A 6,556-nucleotide genomic window follows, 5' to 3' on the forward strand; every position below is an offset into this window, starting at 1 on the left:
GGGAGATCTAAGTGTCAAATTTTGCATATTTGCCCACATTTCTCTTTACCATATATAAACTTTTGTTTTTAAAAGAATTTGTTAACAAGAGTGCAGGAGTGCTTTTTTGCCACATCTCTGCTAGTATCCAACAGTTGAATAGTCAGCCAATCTTTGCTTCCCTTAAATTAAACAGATGGTGACCTGCTGCATCTGCCCAATGTAGCACTCTGCCTTGATTGAGATTTCTCATAAATGTTATTTTTGTGAAGTTGGAGGTTTTGCAGAGCTGTTTGAACACCAACAAGCCTTGGGTTTCTTCTAACATGGGTGTTACTTCTGTGTAGAACTATTTTCCTTCCCTCAAGCAGATCTGTATACTTATTCTGCTAGCACATGCTAGTCTTGTGTTCAGAAATTTTTGGAAGGAATCTCAGGAGAAAGGTCTGTCTTTTTAAAAAGATTTTATTTGCTTTGGCAGTTGTAAACTTGTAAGTTTACACAGCGCTGTGGATCTCTATGTGAACCAGCAGCATGTTTTACAAAAAGGATGACCCTCAAGCGGGCTGCACAACATTATATGGGGACAGAGGCAGTGCTCCAGGACAGATTTAAAAACACAGACTGGAATATGTTCACCCACACAGACCTGGACCAGTACGCCTCATCTGTACTGGATTACATCTCCGAAACCACAGACAGTGTCACCACCCAGAAACGGATCACCATGTACCCCAACCAGAAGCCTTGGATGAACCGGGATGTTCGTCTCCTCCTGAAGGCCCGCAACACCGCCTTTAGGTCAGGAGATGCACACGCCTACAGCACAGCCAGGGCTAATCTAAAGAAGGGCATCAAAAAAGCCAAACACCATTACAAAAAGAAGGTAGAAGAACACTTCTCCAACTCCAACCCCCGACGCATGTGGCAAGGACTCCAGACCATCACAGACTACAGGACCACCAAACCCTCCCCCGCATCCTCTGATGTCTCCTTCCTCAACGAGCTCAACAACTTTTATGCTCGTTTTGAGCGAGGGAACCCCACAACCACAACCAAAGCAGACATGACGCCAGACCACCAACCTCTGACTCTCTCCCCCACCGATGTAGGAGCGGTGCTGAGCAGGATCAATGTCCACAAGGCTGCAGGTCCCGATGGCATCCCCGGGCGTGTTCTCAGAGCGTGTTCTGAGGAGCTTGCAGGAGTGCTGACAGACATATTCAATCTGTCCTTGGCCCACGCTGTGGTACCGGCCTGCTTCAAATCCACCTCCATCGTCCCGATACCCAAAAACTCCAACCCATCTTGCCTCAATGACTACCGCCCAGTAGCACTCACCCCCATCATCACTAAGTGCTTAGAGCAGCTGGTCCTAGCACACTTCAAATCCTGTCTCCCCCCCACCCTGGACCCCCACCAATTCGCATACCGCCAGAACAGGAGCACAGAGGATGCAGTCTCCATCGCAATGCACTCTGTCCTCTCACACCTGGACAACAACAACACCTACGCCAGAATGCTGTTTATAGACTTCAGTTCAGCATTCAATACAATCCACCCCTCACAACTCATCAGGAAACTGACAGACCTGGGCATCAGTTCCCTCATCTGCAAATGGTTACTGGACTTCCTGACCAACCGCCCCCAACATGTCCGGCTGGATAACCACTGCTCATCTACAATCACAATGAACACCGGTGTACCACAAGGCTGTGTGATGAGCCCTTTCCTCTACTCCCTCTTCACCCACGACTGCAGACCTGCTGATGGTTCCAACACCATCATTAAGTTTGCAGATGACACCACGGTGATTGGCCTCATCAGTGACAACGATGAGGCCGCCTACAGGGAGGAGGTGGATCGTCTGGCTGAGTGGTGCGACACAAACAACCTGCTGCTTAACACCGAGAAGACCAAGGAGCTCATCGTGGACTACAGGAGGAATGCTGACCCACATCCACCCATCCACATTAAGGGGACGGCTGTGGAGCGTGTGAGCAGCTTCAAGTTCCTGGGAGTCCACATCTCCGAGGATCTCACCTGGACGACCAACTGCTCCAAGCTGGTCAAGAAGGCTCACCAGCGCCTCTTCTTCTTGAGGACTGTGAGGAAGAACCACCTGTCCTCAGACATCCTGGTGAACTTCTATCGTTGCACCATCGAGAGCATCCTGACCAACTGTATAACAGTCTGGTACGGGAACTGCTCTGCCTCGGACCGGAAGGCGTTGCAGAGGGTCATGAAAACTGCCCAGCGCATCGCCGGAGCACCACTTCCTGCCATAAAAGACATCTACAGGAAGCGGTGTCTGAAAAGGGCTGGGAAAATCATCAAAGACCCCAGTCACCCATCACATGGACTCTTCACCCTCCTGCCCTCTGGGAGGCACCACAGGAGCCTCCGGACGAAGACCACCAGGTACCGGAACAGCTTCTTCCCCACAGCTGTCAGACTCCTGAACTCTGCCTCCTGACATCTGACCCACGTTAAAACATGGACTGAACATACACACACCCACAATGGACAACTGTACCCTCAAACACAATAATAACATGGACTGAACCACCACTCACAACCACTAGCACTTTATATAGCCTCTGTAGAAACTATCTACACCCTCACTTATCTTAACTGCACTACTGTATAGCTCCGTGTAAATAATCATTCTGTACATTCAATAATCTTTAATCCTACAACTGTTTACAACTTGCATAGTTCCCATTTCTGTATAGCTGTATATCTCAGATTTCTGTAAAGTTATTTATTTCATATTCTGTATAGTTTTTCATATTTATATCCTGTTCATAGCCTGCACATAGCTTGTACTCACTACAGCCTGTACATACTTAGTTATAGAATATTCACAACATACTTCATACCGTGTACATTATAACATACCATAATAGACCCATTTCTGTAATATACTTACATATCTATACTATTGCTAATATATATTGTAATATATCTATATCACTAAAGCACTTCTGGATGGATGCAAACTGCATTTCGTTGCCCTGTACCTGTGCATGTGCAATGACAATAAAGTTGAATTCTATTCTATTCTATTCTATATAGTGAGACAAAAGCATAGATTATAACAGCTATCTTCCTCCTGCACGGACGTGGCAGTTGTTGGGTCTGTGCTTCCACAGGCCCCGCTGGTTTAGAAACTTATTCCCGTTAACGACAAGGAAGCAAGACAATCAGCGATCAATTGATTTTAATTCCGCAAGGGAGGCCCTGGTCGGTGTCTCAGAAAAGCACTCTGAATCCAACCGCAGAATGACCCAGACTTAGGCCTTCGCTTGCCGCCTTTTATTGAAAACAGTTACAGTACACACAAGCACCTCCCATTGTAAAACCCCCCTATGGTTCTAAAACATAAGGCACTATGTGTGTATGTGTGTGTATGCATGTGCGAGAATGTATGTGTGTGTTTGTGTTTGTGACCTCCTGCCCACAAAAGGGTCATAAAGGCAGGAAGCTTATTAAACAAGAAAACAGAACCCTCACATAGATGTCCCTATAATAAAACACTATAGCCTCCCCCACCGTCCAACAGGCTGGAGAGGTCAACAGAAACAAAGGAATGTCTTTGATCATGCTGTTTGAACTAAGCCTTACAAATTTAAGTAACACAATGACAACATTTAACAATTTGACTCCAACAGCAGTCTTGGTGAGAAGCATCCTCGTCTCTGTGACTTCGTCTGGTATCTGCTCCATCCCCTGTAAGAGACAGAAAAGGAAAACACTTCTCTGCCTAGCCTTGATAATCTAATGTTATCATCCATTGTTCTTCTAGTGATTCAAATTTGGTTTAGAATATCATGTTCAGAACTCTCCAGAGACTTATTCTAATCATTATTCGTGTGTGTAAGCGTGTTTGCGATTACCCGTCTGCAGTCTAAGTCATTTCCTACAATATATCAGCCCGGACAGTCATGACGAACGAAGCTTCTGACCTTCAAAAGACTGAGTGCTAACTCACATGAGCACATTTGCAGTAAATGTGTGAAAATGATTATAACTGCTTATTTTAGTAAGAGAAATCAAACATTTTCAATCCTAACAGTAGCCACCTAGTAACTACTAAATCAGTCAGTTTGTGTGTTTCTCCATTTAAAGTGTATGTAAATCTCTATAAGTTCCTGAAGTCTCAACTTTCATCTCAACTTTCACCCGAGTGTCCAGAACATACGGCTGCAGATCTCATGATGCGAGTACAAAATCAATCATGGATCTGCGGCCTAGAGTGTCCTGGTGCCACCTGCACTTATGGACACCCTTATGTTCGAACATTATTTTCCTTATGGAAAAACGGTGGTTTGCACACAAGTAACATAACACCACATGGGCTCAGATCTGGCAGGCCATTCCTCCCAATCAGGCCCCTCCAGGGTAGAGTGCGTAGAGCTGTACAGCCTGTCGACAAAACATTGCACAAAGCATTGCACAGATGCACAGAAAAGAAATGGGATCTGAACCACATAGGATATAAGGGGACCATGACATGCAGATGCTTTAACATTATCTTAAGATACTTAAAAAAAAAAAGAAGTATTTAAGCCTTTGACATACAATACCAAGAATGCAATTTTCCTCCAAAGAAAAGGGTCCAAAACGTCTTGATTATTACACACTGGTAAATGTTATTATATTCATGGAGCTTCAGCTGAGATGGTTGGATATTTTAGAGGTACAATATGCTGACATTTTATTTCAGCATTTAGCTCTCTCCATGCTGTTGCATTTTGCTGTTTATGAATTTTTTTTTGTTAAATCCTTTAACAACAAAGTAACTGTTAAACACAAACCTTAAAGCAGATAACTTGTAATCTGAAGAAGAAATAGTGTGCCACTAATTTACAGTGCCTTGAAAAAGTATTTATACCCCTTGAACGTTTACAGATTTTGTCACCTTACAACCAGAAACGTAAATGTTTTTTATTGAGCTTTTCTGTGATAGGCCAACACAAAGTAGCGAATAATTGTGGCGTGGAATAAAAATGATACATAGTTTTCAAAAAATTTTAAGCAAATAAAAATCTGTGTGGCTTGCATTTCTATTCAGTCCCCTCTGCTCTGATACCCTAAATAAAATCCAGTGCAATCAATTGCTTCAGAAGTCACCTAATTGTGTGGATGCTTTAAGGCATCCACACTATTGTTTTCCTGTTTCTCTTTATTGTGTGGATGCTTTAAGCATCCACACTATTGAGTTCCTCTTGGGACTTCCGTACACTTTTTGGCACTTAACTACTTCCACAATTTTCAGCCGATTTTCACCGTTCAAATTTTAAACTATTCTGCTATTTCTGCTAATGACGGCTATGTCTTTGGTATTTTTCACTATTATACTTTTTAAAATAGTAAGCTTTTTTCCTTTAATTTGAAATGAATGGGAAACTTCTGCAATTCTGCTAAAATTTGCTTGTTTTTGAAACTTAACTACTTCCTCATATTTTCACCTAGAACAACCATTCAAACTTTAAAATGTTCTCAAATTATTGGGCTATTCAGGTATAAATCAGCTTTTTCAAATCTTTTACCGTTTTACTTTTATGCCTCTTAAAGTTTTCAGTTGCAAAATTGTGATTTTTCACAAAATACATGCGTCGTTATGGTTGCTATGCTCTTGGCTTCCAGTGTGCCACTGAAGGTTTTGCAGTCTTCTCTTCATGTCCGAACAACTTTTTGCTACTTGCTCAATCTTTACTCAACTTCCACAAATTATACATCAAAACGTAGGTATTTTTGCTGGCTTTCAGGAAATGTCACCATCATTGTTGTGGGACTTATAGAATTTTTGCAAATCTCCTCAGACCAACACAAAGTCGGAAAACTCTCCATAGAAAGTCAATGGAGAGTTTGTTCAAAATCACCGCTTGATTTCTGTAAGGAGAGGCATATTCGAATCGTCATATCTCCTTAACGAAACAAAGTTAAGACATGAGGCTTGTCCCAGTATATCTTCAGACACTCCTGACGCTCACAATTCAAGAATTTCTTTCTCACCTCTTACCGTTCTGAAATGAGTTAGACTTGTTTGAGGGTATGAAATTTGTCCTTCGCTCAGATTTCTTCAGATTTCAAACTCGGGAAATGAACCACTTTTTTCTCTCGTCATAACTTTTTGTTGGATTTCCACAGAGACTGTTCACCAAATCATGCTGTCTCTTACGGTGAAAGAATGATATCAATGCTCCAAATAGATTTAGAGTTACAAAGCGTTGTTTGAGGGCAGGTCAAGGCAGTTTTTGCTTCGCTCTACTCAGTTATGGTGCATTACAAGTCAAATATCTTTAATAAATCATATTTTAATGATAAATTGTTAACACTTTAACATTCCCCCATGTCTTCTGAACAAAACGGTGTAAGAATGACCGTTCTAGCCCCTACGGTTAGGAAATTATGGTCATTTGTTTGAGGGGAGTCGTCACTATGAGAAATAGACTACAAAAATCCTGTGTCTCTCTGTGCTGCGTGCACCTGTTTTGGTGGGAAAAAATACACAGCCTCTCTGATTGGTGGATTCAAATTCAGCAGCTCCCAGGCTGCTTGACTGAGCTAG

Source organism: Rhamphochromis longiceps, linkage group LG22 (assembly GCF_057381845.1).
Source record: "Rhamphochromis longiceps isolate RC_006_pf linkage group LG22, R_longiceps_female_GT1.1, whole genome shotgun sequence".
Classification (NCBI taxonomy): Eukaryota; Metazoa; Chordata; class Actinopteri; order Cichliformes; family Cichlidae; genus Rhamphochromis; species Rhamphochromis longiceps.